Here is an 18,091-nt window from a genome sequence, read left to right as displayed (position 1 = left end):
TCTCTGGATATTGGGAGACCATCACATTATGTTGTTGTTTTTTGTTGCAAGGTCCTTGAGCGCTTCATCTCATGGAGATGTGAAAATGTAGGAAGGATGTTCAGAATAAAGGTATGACATAAAAATGTGCTTGAGAATTTCTCTGCCTACCAGATCAGCATAGTGGGAAGAAAATGCAATGTCCTAGTCCATGAATTGGCAGCCCAAGCAAGCAGAAATGGGGATCAGGTGCTGACCGCCAAGGTTCGGACACACTGCGTTTTTTTTTCTATGCTTGATTGTAATCCCACCTCTGAGTAGCCTACTCATTGGTCCTAAAAAAAAGTATATACATCAGCAACCTACTAAGTGATACCCCATCCCTTCCGGTTTAAAGGGCCCAAACTCAAAAATATTTCCAGCCATGGTAGATGATGAATTATGGAACAAATTTTGTAGGTTGCAAAACTGTCCAATTAGGGCGCTTGTTGTCAAGACATCGTGTTTTCTGATGCTTTAATCTGCATAAACTGCAGTGCATGTGGCCGCTAAATGAGTAGAAACGGCTACATACAGTGGTAATGGTTCTTTTAGTGCGTCTCGGAATCTAAAAGTGTGGTGAAGAGGAATGAAACGGAGGTAGCAGATAGGCCCAAAAGAAAAGAAAAGGAGAGGAGGTACAAATTAATTTTCTTTCCTACTACCTGGTCGTTTTTCGAACCACTCATCTATTTCCCTCCAACAGAGAAAAAAACTGACAAAGGTGAGAAAGTGCATATTTAAATTGTAAGAAAATCTCAAAACAATACGTAAGGAAGATGCACACGGGAAAGGCACGCACGCCTGAACAGACGTCAATGCGGACGACTTGCACTCGTATGGTGCATGTCTGCCTCTCTCTCTCTTTCTGTAACAAAGCTAGGCCGCGAGGGAGTTGTCCACTGACATCGCTGAATTGCTAGTAATTAACCGGTCTTATCTCAGGCAATCTACTATTACAATTTTGCTGCGTGGTCAGATTATCTGGATGTACGGAGTAGATCTTTTCTTCTCCTGTAACATGTAGCCTGTTCTTGGGTGCACCTCACCTCCGCCATGGCTGCCGGCCGGCCGGGCCAGTGGTGAACCGTGAACAAGCCCGACTGTGCCTTTGGGAGACCGACCAAGACCGATGGCATCGATTACTTCTCGCGGAGTACTGGGTGCCCGGCCAGAAATGGGCACGGGATCGATGCGTCCTGTCGTTCACCTGTGTGTCTGTCGCTGCTTTGCTTTGGCTTTACGCCAAGCAGGCTAGCTAAGACCGTTTCAGATTCAGTTCAGGTCAGCGCGCGGTTTCCCTTCTCTCTCTCGTGCTCTCGTGGAGTACCAGAGTAGGGCCTCAGCTGTGCCACTGTAGTAGTAGTAGTACTAGTCCGTAGAGCACATGCACTTGATCCATGTACACGCACTGTGCAGGAGCTGTGGGCAGCTGCATGCATGCTTGTCCGGACGGAGAAAAGAAGACATTTTTGTCCTCGCATCTCTTTCTTCCTTTCAGCTTCATATCTTTGCGGATCAGCACCTCGCTTGGGCTGAATTTCGTGTTTTGACCCTTTTGGCATACAAATTCAGAATCTGACCCCGGTTGGAAAAAAATTCAGGATTTGACCCTTTTTTTACCGCCAGGGGCTCTGGCGGTTGGGTTACACAGCCTACCGCCAGGGGCCCTGGCGGTAGGGTACTTATCCACGTCAGCCTCACCAAACGGCTGTCGTTTCGTGCCGTCGACCCTACCGCCAGGACACCCGGCGGTAGGGTGTGCAACCCTACCGCCAATGTCCATGGCGGTAAGTGTCGAACCATTATAAGCCATCGGGGGCCGGCTCATGGGGCCCATCCACGAACCCAGCCCCCATCTTCTTCTCCCCTGCCGCCGCCCGCAAGAACAGAGAGGGGAAGGCCTCTCTCATCCCCTCCACTCCCCCCATCCGATCTTCTTCGTTTGTGAACGCTTTTTGCGGATCGAGATGGCTCCGAAACGAGAAAAGTAAGCTCTCTCAATCCCTCCAATTTGTTTTAGTCAAGAAGCTTTCGATTCGACGCATTATTTGGCACAAGATGAACCCTATTTCATCTAGTAGATTTTGATTTTTGTTGTTTTTAGGTTTGTTTAATTAGGAGTAATATGATGTTTGATGTAGTTGAATATGATTTATGTGGTGATGTGGTTGAAGTTGCCTATGATAGAGCCTATTTTGTATAGTTGATGAACCCTAGTTCATGTTAATATTTTTTGAATTATTTATTGATGTTTGATGTGGTTAAATATGTTTGAATATGATTGATGAGTTGATGTGCTGATGTGGTTGAATATGTTGGATTTGTTAACTAGTTTGAGGATAGAACCTATTTGGCACAAGATGAGGTGATGAGGTGATGTGATGATGTGGTTTGAAGATGAATATGTTGGTAATTTTTATATGTGTTTTTACAGTTGTTGAAATTGATTGGTTAATGTTCATATTCATAATAGGATAGAATAACTAGTTTGAAGATGAACCGCAGTTCATATTCATAATATTTTTTTACATTTGTTGGATATGATATGATTGATGTTAGTTGAACGTTTAATATGATATGATTATATGTTCATAACCAAGTGTTCGTGTTTTAGGAGGCCCCCCATTGGTCCGGCGATCGGCACTAATTACACTATGCTTGACCCGGCATTCGACAACGGTCATCGCACCTGTTACATCGAGAACGGAGTGGTAAATAGCACTGATCAACGTGTTGCATCACAATTTTGCCTTTTCAAAAGTTTTTTCTAACTATTTTCGTGTGCACATTGACAGATGCTTCCGCCCTTACGTATGAGGGGTCACACCAAGGTCAAAGAGATGAACTACGACAACCGCTACGAGCCATATTACAGGAGAGCCGGGCTCTTAGGTTTCGTGCTCCAGTTCAAGCGTATGCCGCCGACGCTTGTCCACACGGCTCTCACAGCGCTGGTGGACCGTTGGCGGCCCGAGACGCACTCTTTCCATCTCCCATGTGGTGAGATGACGGTGACGCTCGAGGACTTCGCCATGATCACGGCCCTACCGATCAAGGGTCATGCTCTCATTGGGCGCGTGGATAGGAAGAACTGGCCGGACAGGGTTACCGCCCTCATCGGCGACTGCCCTCCAATCAAGAGTAACCGAACATCCGGTGTAGCACTGGCATGGCTCCTAGACCACCGGGCTGAATGCCCGCAAGATGAGGATCCGAGGACCGTGGAGCAGTATGCAAGGGCCTACCTGTGGTTTCTTCTCACAGAGGTGGTCTTTCCTGACTGCTCGGGGGACAACGCCCTATGGATGTACCTGGACTTCCTGGCCGACTGGGATGCAGGGTACAGCTGGGGGTCTCCTGGCCTCGCGTACCTCTACCGTTCGGTAATACATCATACATCTCACCTATGTGTGTGGTTATTTAAATTGCTTTAAATTGTGTCATCTGATCATCACTTGTTGTTTGCAGCTGGATGACGCAACGCAGAGGACCGAGAAAACATCTGGGATGTGTGGGTGTGTCTGGGCCCTCTCGATTTGGAGTTGGGAGCGGCTGCCGGTTGGTCGCCCTGAGAAGCTGCCACGGACAAAGTGGACGGAGTATGGCGAGGATGGCGACCGTTCTCGATACCCTACTGTCGCCTATTCTTGGGACAAGGTTAAGGTCTTCTCGGGCAAGGGAAGTGCGATGTACAAGGCCTTCACCAACGAGCTGGACAACCTGACATCTTTTCAGGTATACCAATGAGCGAGATAGTTTTAAATGTTTATACTTTCACGGTTGCTAAACAATCTTTGTATAGGTTAACTGGTGGCCGTACCACGATAGAGCTTGGGGGTTCGAGCTGAACGAGATGTGCGAGCGGGACCGCCTTCTCTTCCGGTGCATTGTCCCGCTGATATGCGTGTACGTCGTCGAATGGCACCTACCACAATGTGTGGCGACACAATTTGGCGTATTGCAACACACACCACCGGCAAGGCCCCACCACTACAGGAATCAGCTACTTTGCCGTCTGCCACGGCGGACGGCAAAGGCCTGAACGGCGGACGGCAAAGGCCTTTGCCGTCAGCCACGGACGGCAAAAGGCTCCGGCAAAGTAGGCTTCGGTAAACAGCTACTTTGCCGTCTGCTACTGACGGCAAAGTCTTTGCCGTCTGCGGCGGACGGCAAAGAGAGCGCGGCGGACGGCAAAGAGAGCGGACGACAATAATTGCGCTGTCAGTCCGTTAAGTGGCTAACGGAAGGCCTTTGCCGTCCGCCGCTGACGGCAAAATTTCTAGGGTCTTTGCCGTCCGCCGTGTGATGTCATCTACACATCACTACATGGCAGGTTCTTCGCCGTCCGCCACTGACTGGATGCACAGGAAGCACAGCTGGATGCCACGTGGCTTCTTTGCCGTCCGCGGCAGACGGCAAAGAGCCCGTTGCCGTCAGTGGCAGACGGCAAAGAGCCTGCATTGCCTCTGTTTTTTCATATACCCAACTATTTTCACAGCAAATAGATGATACATATATATTTTTCACATGGCAAGTTCACAGCAAACATATGAGATATCCAACACATATAATTTCATCATACATGCATAGTTACATCAACCATACATAGCAAGTTCGACATACATGCATCCAACCATACATATTACAATAGTGTCATCCTACCATACATGCATAGTTCATAGATACAAAGGAAACATAGTTCATCCAAACAAGCACTCCATCTATGCAAGCTTCCGTGAAGTGAATGAATTCTGCAAAATGGGAAATAAGAAAGTTAGAAGAAGAAGATTAGAAGAAGAAGAAGAAGATTAGAAGAAGAAGAAGAAGAAGAAGAAGAAGAAAATGAAGAAGAAGAAGAAGAAGAAAATGAAGAAGAAGAAGAATATATGACATTTATGAGCTAATTTAGGTGAAATTGATCATTTGTGAGCTAACTTAGGTGAAATGGATCGTTTATGAGCTAACCTAGGTGCAATGGATCGCTTATGAGCAAAATTAGGTAAAATGCATCATTTTAGAGGTAACCTAGGTAAGATGGATCATTTTGGAGCTAACCTAGGTAAAATGGGTCATTTTAGAGCTAACTTGGGTAGAATGGATCATTTATGAGCTAAGTAAGGTTAAATGGGTCATTTTAGAGCTAACGTAGGTAAAATGGATCGTTTATGAGCTAAGTAAGGTAAAATGGATCATTTTAGAACTAACTTAGGTAAAATGGATCGTTTATGAGCTAACTAAGCTAATTATGCCATTTTTGACACAAGTAAGCTAAGTAACCTAGTTAACTAAGCATATTAGAGCTAACTTTGGTCATTTTGGAGGAAACAAAGCTAAGTACAGATCATTTTAGAGCTAACTTAGGTAAAATGGATGGTTTTGGAGGTCAGTAAGCTTATTAAGTCATTTTGGAGGTGAAGAAGCTAAGTCTAGGTCATTATGGTAAGCATTGGAGGAAATAAAGCTAAGTCTAGGTCTTTATGCATGTGTTAAGCAAAACACTAGATAAACTTACCAAGATGTAGGAGGTGTAGGAGCGGGGTGGCTCGTGTCGGTAGCTGGAGAAGGATCGTGCGATGCTTGTCTGGAGTTACGCTGCACCAAAGATCATTTCCAATGTCTTGTTAGCATGATGACACTCAAATGTTAAGACTAGCAAGTAATGTCCATTCAATAAAACTCACCGTGGTCCCAGGAGCAATCACTGGCATCGGCGGAGCGGTCTGACCTGTCTTCTCGCACACAGACTGCACATTTGGTTTTGACGACTCAGTCATAATAGTTAGTAATGAGACAAACACTACATGAATGTTTTGGCTAATCTGCAGAAGAAACTTACCACAAGGAGCTCGTACATGGCCCTTGCCTGCATGTCATTCTGTGCCCTCTCCTCCTCCATCATCTTTGTCGTCCTCTCCTCCAACTCCCGCTGCCTCTCCGCCGCCTCCGCCAGAAGTTTCTCCGTTCTATCTCTCTCACTCTGTATAGCAGCCTGCAACACCACTCACATGACCATTTGTAATCATTGATGGAAGCGCACAGAATGTAATGGAGAAAGATAACTGAGTACGTATCACTAACCTTGATGGCGAGTTGCACTGGCCGTTCACGAGGCCTTATCTCAGGAGCGGAGCTCGACTGGCGCGCCTTGATCTCTGGGAGAGTGCTAGGACAACGGATAAGTCCATCTCCAATGGCTATGGAGCCATGGGACCTCCCGCCACCAGATATCATCAACAGCTCTGGATCAATGGGACCCTGGCTCGGGTTAAAGTCCTCCCCTTTCCTCGCCTTCCCCTCATCTCTATATCTCACGAGCTTGTTGTGGGAGGAGATGTTGGTGAAGTTGTTTGCATCATCGAGGTCAGACTGAGAGAAAGCCTTGACTTTCTTGAAAGAGGCAGTGTGGGCCATGGCATACAGGTCGTACACCTCTGGCACCTTATCCGCCTTATTGTAGCGTGCCTGAAAGAAAGAAACAATGAAAATTAGTAATTAAAGGGCTCAAGCTAGCATGATGAATGAATTGCATGAATCATGAAGCAAACCACATACCCAGTTGCGCTCGAACTGATATAAGTTGGAGCTGCCTTGATGGTGTGGCACACCTTCCATTTGGGCACGGTTGTCCTTGGCCTCGTTGTGGAGGGCTAGCCATTGTGGAGAGCACCACTCATCGACCAACACCTCCCAACAATCCATCCGATCCGCACACCATCTCGGAGGCGCCTAAGTTAGCAAATAGAAACTTGAGCGCTATGGCTAAGAATTACTAAATGAAGGAACTTAAGTAGAGAAGGCCTTAAGAATTACCTTCATGTACTTCTCCTTACTCAGGAACTTATCGCGGCACGCCGGCTTGGTCTTCTTGATACCACGCAAGGCGTAGTAGTCTCGAACAGCCTGCACCCGAGCCTCGTGCCGTAAGTTCTGGAGTAGGCGCTTGCAGACGTTCTCGATAACATGTGCCGCGTCCTCCTCGTATCCCTCCTCACACCAGTAGAATGTCTGCAATCAAATGAGACAATATTGATTAGTACAATTAATAACTAGCTAGTTGAAGATTTTTAAATGTGTAAAGGAGAAATTACCCAAAACTTTCTGATCACCATGTCTGCCCTCGTGTCGCACACGACACCGTGACAACGTGACAAACCCCGGGAAGTTTTGCCGGCAAAGAACTCCAAGGACGGAGTTGGGCCGGCGGACACTATGATGGTGGTCCCAACCCCTGCAGCATGACAAGGCCAACGCATTAGTTATTTGAAAAAACGTGAATGCACAAGGTACAAAAATATTAAATGCACTTACGTACCTCTCCCCATAAGGGAAAATCAACCACCTCTGCTCGCGGGTCACCGGCACGGACGGGAGCCGTGTAGCACCACGCTGGTAGACGGTGCCCCCCTCCTCCTCAAGATCAGTCGGCTCCCCACCATCATCAGCATGGCCACTCGGCTCCTCGGGCTGATCCGGCCAGGTACCCCATCCGGACGTGTGCTCCTCCGGGGTCACGTGGGCCGAACTCTCGTGGGCCGAAGGCCAGTCGACCCGAGGCTCGTGGGCCCAAGACCCGTGGACCGGAGGCTCGTGGACCGGAGTCCGTGTAGCCTCCTCCTCGGACGAGTCCACCCTAGCAGTCACGTGCTCGGGTGAAACAGCCGGGGGTGGCGGCGAGGAAGGCGCCGTAGCCCTACCTCCTCTCCCACGACCATGTGCCCCACCTCCTCTCTTCCTACCTCGAGCTCGTCCCCTGCTGGGCACCGCGGTCGACGAAGAAGGGCCCGGCGGTGTGGCCATACTGTCCAGCAACGCTCGGCGGAGAGGTGCGTCTGGAATGGAAGACCTCAGACCACGCTCCCGACCAGCGCCCACCATCTTTCAACACCTGCCATGACAAACAGTAAACGAAATTAGTACAACATAAAAAAAGACCGACATGAATAATAATATGTGTATCACTTAAGTGTATCATCATCAAGTACAACATAAAAAAATGTAATACCTGACACTACTAATAATCTCGATCAGTATCATCAATAAATGCATAATCATCATCATCACTATAATCAATGACGGGCTCATAGGGTTCATTGGCATCAACATGTGCAAGGCCACCTTGACGTAATCGGTCAAGCATTGACAGGTCATCCGCAGCAGTAACCTCTTCTTGTTCCGGCTCTTCTTGTTCGTCCTCTGGGGTGATGTCGGATTCATTGTCGCTGTCTACTTCAATGTTTTGGGGTGAAGTATAGCGGTTCTTGAAACGCTTTTTGGAAAGACGTGTCTCTTGGAAGAATTCTCCTTCATATGTGTCTGGGTTAATGTGAGGTTCATAATCCTCTTCCTTTGGGGGAGAAAGTCTAGCACGTGGCGGCACTTCATAAACGACATCCCAACCTTTCAGATTTGGATTAGTTTGGCAGGCCCACGGTAGATAGAATACTTGGGTCGCCTGTTGAGCCATAATATAGACATCAGGAACATCTAAATGAGTGCTTTGGTTGATTTCAACTAGCCCTACATGTTCATGAGTCCTTCTAGTCTCCTTCGGCTGAAACCAATAACATTTGAAGACTACGACATTCGGTGGATTTTCACCATAGAACAGAAGTTCATAAATTGCTTCAACTCTCCCATAATACTCGGTACCTCCTTCGCCGATAGCAGATACACAACAATTTGTTGACTTTCGGTCGGCCATAGATAGCTCTTTGCCATAGGTACGAAAGCGATACCCGTTGATGTCGTACTTGTCAAATGAACGGACCTTATAGTCAAAACCATTAGCGACTTGTCTCAATTCGGCGTCCATAGACTCTGAATTAGCCTACAAGTTTAATATGAAAGGATTGTTGCATTATGCACAAATTAGCGAATGATATGAAATTGTCTAATAGAAATTACCGTTTGTTTGAACCAAGAGATGAAACCGGGATAGCCACCTCCTTGCTTTGCGAGAAGCTCATACTCTTCGACGGAATCCTTTTGGATCTCCGCTCCATACGAGAATATGGTGACGTATCAACTGTATGACATATCCAGGAATAAGAGTAGTTCAAAGGAAATAGAAGTTGCGAAACAATGTACCGATAACTTACTCGATGTACGGCCGCACTTCTATCAGGTTGTTGAAGATATACAACGAAATGGTCCGCCGTTCTTCGTTATCCAAAGATACTGGATGTGAAACACTAGCTGGTGCGAGATTCCCTTTGAATAGGCTGAGGTTGGATCCACCCTTTTTAGGCTCGTCAGCATTGTACCGAGGCTTCGGATTATGCAAATGACGATTTTTGGATTCGTAGTGCGCTGTTACGAAGTTTGCCGCCTCCTCTGTGATGAATGCCTCAGCCATCGATGCTTCAATTCTACGTTTATTTTTACATTTTTCTCGAAGCGTCTTCTGCATCCTCTCAGTTGGGTAGCACCAACGATTTTGCATGGGCCCCCCCAATCTTGCCTCGATCGGGAGATGCAAAATCAAATGCTGCATTGGATTAAAGAAGCCCGGTGGAAAGATCTTCTCTAACTTGCAGATCAACTCCGGCGCCAACTCTTCCATTTCTTCTAGCACGCCAGGCGATAGTTCTTTCGCACAAAGAACACGGAAGAAATAGCTGAGTTCTGCCAGTACTAGCCATTCATCCTCAGGGATGAAGCCACGCAACATCACCGGCATTACCCGCTCAATCCATATGTGCCAATCATGACTCTTGAGACCAAATATCTTCAGTTTATCAAGATTCGCTCCCCTCTTTAGATTCGCTGCATACCCATCGGGGAACATCAACTGCTGTTGCACCCACAAGAGAATTTCCCTCATAGCTGGCCTTCCAAGATTGAACCATGCCTTTGGCTTCGTCCAGTTCTGCTTTCCTTTCGGTTCTTTCATGTTTTGTAACGGCCTATCACATAGCGCCTCCAGATCGACTCTAGCCTTAGTATTATCCTTTGATTTCCCATCTATGCCGAACAATGTACCAAAAAGTGCCTCGGCGATATTCTTCTCAGTGTGCATCACGTCGATGTTGTGTGGGCAAATGAGGTCTTTGAAGTAAGGCAGATCCCATAAGCATGTTTTGTGAGTCCACGCATGCTTAGTATTATACCCCTTGAAGTACCCTGGACGTTGTGGATCTGGCTCGAGAGCGTTTAACTGATCCAGGGTCTGTTGGCCTGTCAATGCAGGTGGTGCAGAGTTTTTGACAACTCTACCCCTGATGAAGTTCTTCTTGTCTTTCCTGAACTTATGGCGAGGATCCAGGAACTGTCTATGCATGTCGAAGCAAGAAAACTTGCGACCGGCCTGAAGCCAACGAAACTCAAGAGCTCCCTTGCATGTGGGGCACGGGAACCTTCCATGCACACACCAACCAACGAATAGCGCATACGCCGGCAAGTCATGCGTCGAGTACATGTACCAGACACGCATTATGAAGTTCCGTTTGCTAAAGGCGTCGTATGTCTTGAACCCATTATCCCAGGCTTCTTGCAATTCGTCCTTAAGCGGCTGCATGTACACATTTATATTTTTGCCCGGATAGTTGGGTCCTGGAATTATCAACGTCAGGAAAATGTTCTTTCTTTGCATAATCTGTCGGGGGGGGGGGGGAGATTGAGTGGAAAGACAAATACGGGCCAACAACTGTATTGGGCTGCCGTCATACCAAACACACTGAACCCATCCGTGCTGATGCCGACTCGAGGATGCCTCGGATCTGCTGCTTTGTCAGCATGTAATTCATCAAACTTTTTCCACGCAACACCATCCGATGTGTGTACCATCATCAGATTCCCATCTGCATCTAGTTCGGTTCTTTTGCCTGTTTTGTGCCATGTCATCTGTCTGGCCGTCTCTTCGACCATGAAAAGACGTTGAAGTCTTGGTACGATTGGCATATACCGAAGAACAGTAACGGGGATTTTGGTCTGTGTCTTCTCACCCATACCGTTGTCTACCACAATATACCTGGAAGACTTGCAAATGGGACAATAGTTCAAGTCCGCATAGTCAAGCCTAAATAAGGCACATCCTTTCTCACAGGCATGTATCTTCTCATAGGGCATCTTCAGTGCATGGAGGATTTTGTCCGACTGGTACAGGTTTGCAGGCATTACATGGCCTTTGGGTAGAAAGCGTCCAAATACTGTCATAATTGCGTCATAGCATTCTCTGCCCAAGTTGAACTGAGCCTTCAGAGCCATTACTTGTGAGATGGCATCCAACTGACAAAGCTCAGTGTGCTCGTGGAGCGGACGTTTCGAAGACTCCAACATTTCATTGAAGGCCTTTGCAGATTCCTCCATCTCCTCGTCCGAATCCCGAGCATCATCATAGCCTTGCACCATGTTTTCCATCCCGGTACCATGCTCGTCGGTGCGACGACGATCCACCTCAGCTCGGTCACGTTGGGCAGACTCACCATGAAATGTCCACACCGTATAATCGGGCGTAAAACCACTCTTCTGCAGGTGTTTGCCCATTTCAGCCTCTGTCTTCTTTTCCCAATTGCCGCACCGGAAACAGGGGCACCAGGTTTTCTTTTGGCCATTTGCAAATGCGGCTTGCACAAACCCCTTAGTTTTTGTGAACCATTCAGCGCTCCATTTGTTCTGACCAGTGTGACCGGTATACATCCAAGCACGGTCACTCATCTTGACTTTCAGAGCTACTGGACACACAACAATTATATATGTAATTCACCATGTATATATTCATCAGTTGATCTACTTTGTCAATTTTATTACGTCCATGCAACCTACACTCTAATAGGTAATGATAGGTCCTAATCCCACCCGTGTATGTGTAGATTGGGTTTATTTTCCCATGCTATGCTCCGGATCCGACGCAAAATTTCGGCAGCACCTCCCCGCTGTTCTCCTAATACACGTCTCTGCAATAAACAGAGAGGATGTGTACCCGGAGAACAACAGGGGAGGCACTGACGAAATATATGCGTCGGATCCGGAGCAAAGCATATGGGAAAACGAACCCAATCTACACATACTCGGGCTGTCCATGGATAGCGTTGGACAATTTGAAAGAATCAAGGTTATATATATGCAAATGCATGCATATTTATAACTATGATGCTTTCAAACGGGAGACACATATTGGTTACGCATACTGATGATTCAAGACACATACATAGCTAGCTATCAAGTTTCATCGGAATAGATCAAATAATTAATGGGGGAGGAGGACTTGTCATTTGTGCTCACCCACGAACGAAGGGGCAGAGCTCGTCAAACGCACGGCGAGGTCGTCGAACACCAAACCTCGCAGCGATGAAACAACTGCACATTTAAAACAACGGCGAGGTCGGGGTGTCCTGTCGGTGTCGGGGTGCCGTGTCGGGGTCGGGGTGCTGTTTTGGGGTCGGGGTGTGGTGTCGGGGTCAGGGGGTCGGTTGTCGGGGTGTGGTGTCGGGGTCGGGGTGTGGTGTCGGGGTTGGGGGGTCAGGGGGTCGGGTGTCGGGGGGTCGGGTGTCGAGGTATCGGGGTGTCGTGTCGGGGTCGGGGTGTGATGTCAGGGTGTCGGGGGTCGGGGGTCGGGGTTGGGGTGTCGGGCCGGGGTGTCGGGGTGGCGTGTCGGGGTCGGGGTGTCGGAGGTCGGGGTCGGGGTGTCGGGGGTCGGGGGTCGGGGTGTCGGGCCGGGGTGTCGGGGTGGCGTGTCGGGATCGGGGTCGGGGTGTCGGGGGTCGGGGTCGGGGTCGGGGTCGGGGTGTCGCGGGTCGGGGTCGGGGTGTCGGGGGTCGGGGGTCGGGGTCGGGGTGTCGGGGTGGCGCGTCGGGGTCTTCTTCTTCTTATTCTTTCTTCTTCTTTCTTCTTCTTCTTTTCTTTCTTCTTCTCCCTCCTCCTCTTCCTCCTCCTCCTCTTCTTTCTTCTTCTCCTTTTTCCTCTTCTATATTGTTCTGTTTTTCAACTTTCTTCTTATTCTTCTTCCTTTTTTTCCTTTTTCCTCTTCTTCTACCTCTTCTTCTTTTTTTCAACTTTCTTCTTGTAATAATAATCTAAACCTAAATCTAGCACTAACCTAAACCACTAACCTAAATCTAGCACTAACCTAAACCTATCAATAACCTAATTAAACCTAAACAGCAAAGAAAAACAGTAGAAAAAAAAAGCTCACCTTGGCTCCTCTCGATGGAGGATGGAGGGGGCGGCACGGCCGCAGGGGCGGCGGCGAGCCTGGCTCCTGGGCGGCGGCGAGCTCCGGGGCGCGAGGCAGACAGGACGGCGAGCTCCGGGGCGCAGGGGCGGCGACCTCCGGGGCGCAGGGGCGGCGAGCTCCGGGGCGCAGGGACGGCGAGCTCCGAGGCGCAGGGGCGGCGAGCTCCGGGGCGCGAGCCTGGCTCCGGCGCGGGCGACGGGACGCCGGGGCGGTGGCGGGTGATGGGGGCGACGGGGCGACGGGGCGAGGGGAGGTGGGGCAAGGGGGCGGCGGGGCGAGGGGAGGTGGGGCAAGGGGGCGGCGGTGGGTGGCGGGGGAGGCGGGGCAAGGGGGCAGCGCGGTGGGTGGCGGGGGAGGCGGCGGGTGGCGGTGGTCGTCGGGGAGGAGAGGGAACAGAGAGAGATGGGCGGGGTGGGGCGCCGTTAGTAACCTAAACGTTTGCCGTCCGCCCCCCTTTGCCGTCCGCTTACTTGCTCTTTGCCGTCTGCTAGCAGACGGCAAAGAGGGGGGTTAAGTTTTTTTTAACCAGCTTGTCAGTGGGTCCCCCCTCCCTCTTTGCCGTCTGCTAGCCGACGGCAAAGAACTGGCTGATGGCAAAGAAGGTCTTTGCCATCAGCCAGTTCTTTGCCGTCTGCTTTTGGGTAGCTGATGGCAAAGAGCTTCTTTGCCGTCCGCTAGCAGACGGCAAAGATCTGGCAGATGGCAAAGTAGCTGATTCCAGTAGTGCACGACACCGGCGGTTACGACCTTCACAAGTATGTGCTGCCATCTCTTTACCGTGATTTCTTTAAGTTCGACGTTCTTATGGTCTTTTGTGTTTTTTTGCTTGTTATGCCCCTATGCAGGAAGAGCAGGCAGTATTCTCAGTCGATATTGTACTGGGCTGACGAGCACAAGTCTTTTGTGGCAATGTGGGACGAGAGGACGTTCCGCAAAGATGGGGAGAGATCAGGCATTTGCTAGAATGTGTATGAGAGGCACATGAATTAGTATGACGATGGCATCAAGTTTCGTCTGCGTCTGAGGCCACGATGGACGGAAGCGAACATGGCATCACTTCAGGAGGAGGAGGACTCTGAGGATGAAGCATACAAGAGAAACCTCAGAGATATGCAAGGTGATTTCAGGGAGTATGCGCCCCTTATGAAGAGAGTGGTAAGTTTTGTTGAAATGCATTCGAGCTAATGATGATGACATGGTCATTCTCGCTAACTTTTTAATGATCCTTGGATTTCCAGGCCGCAGAGCTAAACAGAAACATTTTCGACGGCTCGAATGCGCTAAGTTCTGACCCCGGAACCGTGGAGGGTGACAACATGCTGAGGGAAGCGACTAAGGTAACTTTAAGCCTCATAGCATTCTATTGGAGCGAACGCAAATTTGATCCATGCCACATGTTCTTACTTATTTGCAACCCTATACCTGATCCAAGTCATACTCTACTATATTTGTTATTGCAGAAGATCATTAACCGTTGCCGCAAGCTAGCGGGCATGCTTAGGTGCGCTGCCTCGATTGACATGCATGTTCCTCCTCCTGGTGGGTCGACACGTACCCTAGCTTCATCAAGCCACACCGGAGGAGGTTCCTCGAGCCATGCCGCCTCATCGTCTCGCCTTGTTAACGAGACCGAGGAAGAAGAGGAAGTGGACGAGGAGGAAGAGGAAGAAGAGGGAGAATAGGAAGGAGGTGACGATGAAGAAGGTGATGAGGAGGAGTACGACGACAATGATGGACCTCAACCGACTCAGCCAACCCAGGCGAAGAGGGTATCTCATCCGCACCAGGATGTTCTGAGCCCATCACCGTTTCAGAAACCGATTCCTCGTCGTCGCTCGAAGAAGCCGGACGAGGGCCGCTCGAAGACAAACGAGGAGGAGCGTGCCGCCAAGAGGGGGAGGGGGAGGAACTAGTGATGTTGAACTTGCTAAGTTAAAGTAGTTGTCTTATGTTGAACTACTCGGTGTCCTGTTATTGCTACCTATGTTAGTAGTTGAACCTATTTTGATATGTTGAACTTAATGGATACATCAATTTTACTGTCTATAAGTGTGAGGTTATCATAATTTCATATGCAAACACTTTTTGTTGATGTGCTTATCTATCTGTGATATTCCTGTCATATTGAATTTGAAAAGAAGCAAGCAACTGAACTTGGAAAAATAAAACACAGGACCCTACCGCCACGGCCTCTGGCGGTAGGGTCGCACAGACTACCACCAACCGTCAGGGCACTTTGATATTTCGTCACAGAAAGTTTGGGAGGCAAAACCCAGCCAGCACACTAGGGTACTTATCCACGTCAGCTCGGGCAAACGGCCGCCGTCCCCCTCCGTCGCACCCTACCACTAGGGCCCCTGGCGGTAGGCTGTGTAACCCAACCGCCAGAGCCCCTGGCGGTAGCAAAAGGGTCAAATCCCGAAAAAATTTCCAACCGGGGTCAGATCCTGAATTTGTATGTCAAAAGGGTCAAAACACGAAATTCAGCCCCTCGCTTGCAAAGGTACTCGAATAGTAGTTGTAAAAACACGATGAACCCTTTGTTTGCAAAGGTTTAATAATTATTACTGCCGACACCTCTTGCCTCTGGTAAAAAAAAGATGCTAGTACTACATCCCCCAAATCCATACCAACGAACAAAAATTGTACAAATCGCAGTCGGTCACTGTGAATTCGCTGCTGAATCAGCATTCCTGATCCGAATGGACAGGTTTCAGTCGAGCATTCAACTCACCACGGTAACACCAAAAATCAGCGAATCTTGTGCCCCGTCGGTCAAGCTAGCGGAAAGCCGAAAGACAAGACCAAAACCACTGCCGCACATGCATATTGCACTGGCACGGCGTGCCAGAAAGAGGGACGGCACCCGCCGTTGGTACGCATGTACGTGCTTGCCCTCGGTTGGCCCACACACCACAGACTACACGCCCCAGCTTTCGTCCTAAACCCGGGCAAACGTCGGGCCGGGCCGGGTTTCAGGCTGGGCTTGTAAAAGCCCGACCTTCATTTCTCAAGCCCGAGCACGGCCTGAAGCCCGAGATACTCCCTGTTTTGAAGCCCGAGCACGGCCTGAAGCCCGAGATACTCCCTGTTTTGAAGCCTGAGCCCGGCCTGAAATCAAGCCCGAAGCCTGAAAGCCCGGCCCGAATGCCCGGGCTGAATGTTGTTTTTTAGTATGCGCATGTGTAAGCCTGGCCCGAAGCCCGAAAGCCCGGCCTGAAATTCAGAAAAATAGAAGCCAGAGCCCGGCCCGAACTATCTTTCGAGTTGGAAAATAAAGCCCAAGCCCGGCCCGAACTATCTTTCGGGCTGCAAAACAAAGCCCGAACTATCTTTCGGGCTACAAAACAAAGCCCGAGCCCGGCCCAAATGTCAAGCCCGACCTGGCCTGGCCCGGGTTTTTCGGGCCGGGCTGTCCATGCCCGGGTTTATTTCGTTCGTCCCCCGTCCCAGCCGGCTGGCCATCCACCACTTGGTCCTCAGGAGATCGCCATGGCTTCATCGAATTGTGAGGACAGAAAGTTGGTCCTTGAAATTCCTGGGTGTGCCCCACTCACCAACCAGCACTTCATAAAAAAAATCTTACAAGATATGTGCATCATGTCGCATTTGATATAAACATCAGGGCCCATTATACATGATCTTATTTTGGTTACATCTCCCCCAGGATGATCACCGTCCATGGTTCTCTATAGTCCGGATGCTAATTCTTAGAGTTTCATGAGCTTAATCTGTGAACCGTGTTGGAGCTGTAGACTCGAGAGTGGGTAAGGCGCATGCGTGTAAGATGGTGACAGCTCAAAGATAAAGTGTTGTAGGATCACACTCAATCCCATCTTGGCCTCCAGCAATGCAAAGTTCTGCCAGACGCAAATCTGTGGTCCCCAGCCGAACGGAAATAACGTCGGCGAGTTTTTCGATGCGCCAGCGATACCCTCCGCAAACCTCTCAGGCTTAAATTCATCGACATTTTCTCCCCACACATCTGGATACTGGTGAATGCACACAATTGGCAGCGCAAATGTTACCCCAGCTGGATATGTGATGCCTCCCAGCTTCGTCTCTTTATACGCCTCCTGACCATGTAGTGGAATCGGTGGGTACAACCTAAGAACCTCATGCAGTATCATTGTCACCTGCAGCACCGACAAAGAAGATGGACATAATCAGAGTAGCAACTCGATGAGAAATTGCATCACCTACTCTCTTGTAATGTACTCACCACTTTCAGCTTGTTTATGCCCTCAGAATCCGGTTGGTTCTTTCCCAAGACATGCAGAACCTCCTCCCTGGCGCGGTCCTGCCACTCGTGATGAAGGCTTATCAAGACCATTGCCCATGTGAGCAGCACCGCGGTTGTCTCCATGCCCGCAAAATAGAAGAGCTTCAGCTCCCCTACTATGTCCTCGGTGGTCATCGTTGGCTTGGAGCTTCCAGCTTCTTGGCTTATATTTATGTTGGCCTCCATCATCACGCCTAGTAGATCGTCGTTGTTGGCATGGCCGTCCTTCATTGCCCTCTCCCTCTTGGTGATTATGCCTTTGAGGAGTGCTTCGACCTCATGGGCATTTGCCTTCATCCTCCTATTGAGCTTTGTTGGCAGGAATCTGAATAGGAACATTATATCAGATCGCACACCACTATATTTTTTGGGAGATTTTACGGTGCATTATAATATACCAGAGCACATGTATTATATGGCCGATCTAACAGATGAGAATAATTGGGCCTTTTAAGCCCAAGGGTATTTTCGACCTATTTTTTTACCTTTAATCGGCCCAATTTGGTCCAGGGGTATTCTCGTTCTAAATTTTTCGGTTAAATTAATTGCGTTAATAAAGCACTTCATTATAGAGGTCCCATCATCGTGCGTACTCTTTTGAATTTCGGTTCGAG

At 49.1% G+C, this 18,091-nt stretch overlaps 1 pseudogene; it reads right to left on the bottom strand.

The window, feature by feature from the left end:
- Positions 1 to 16,829: 16,829 nt before the first annotated feature.
- LOC125529276 (cytochrome P450 CYP72A616 pseudogene) lies at positions 16,830 to 17,816 on the bottom strand (annotated as a pseudogene).
- Positions 17,817 to 18,091: the final 275 nt, after the last annotated feature.

This window comes from Triticum urartu, chromosome 7A, assembly GCF_056163025.1.
Source record: "Triticum urartu cultivar PI428250 chromosome 7A, HENAU_Tu73, whole genome shotgun sequence".
Classification (NCBI taxonomy): Eukaryota; Viridiplantae; Streptophyta; class Magnoliopsida; order Poales; family Poaceae; genus Triticum; species Triticum urartu.
Note: the sequence above shows the minus strand (reverse complement) of the source record. Positions and strands in the feature narration are given on the sequence as shown.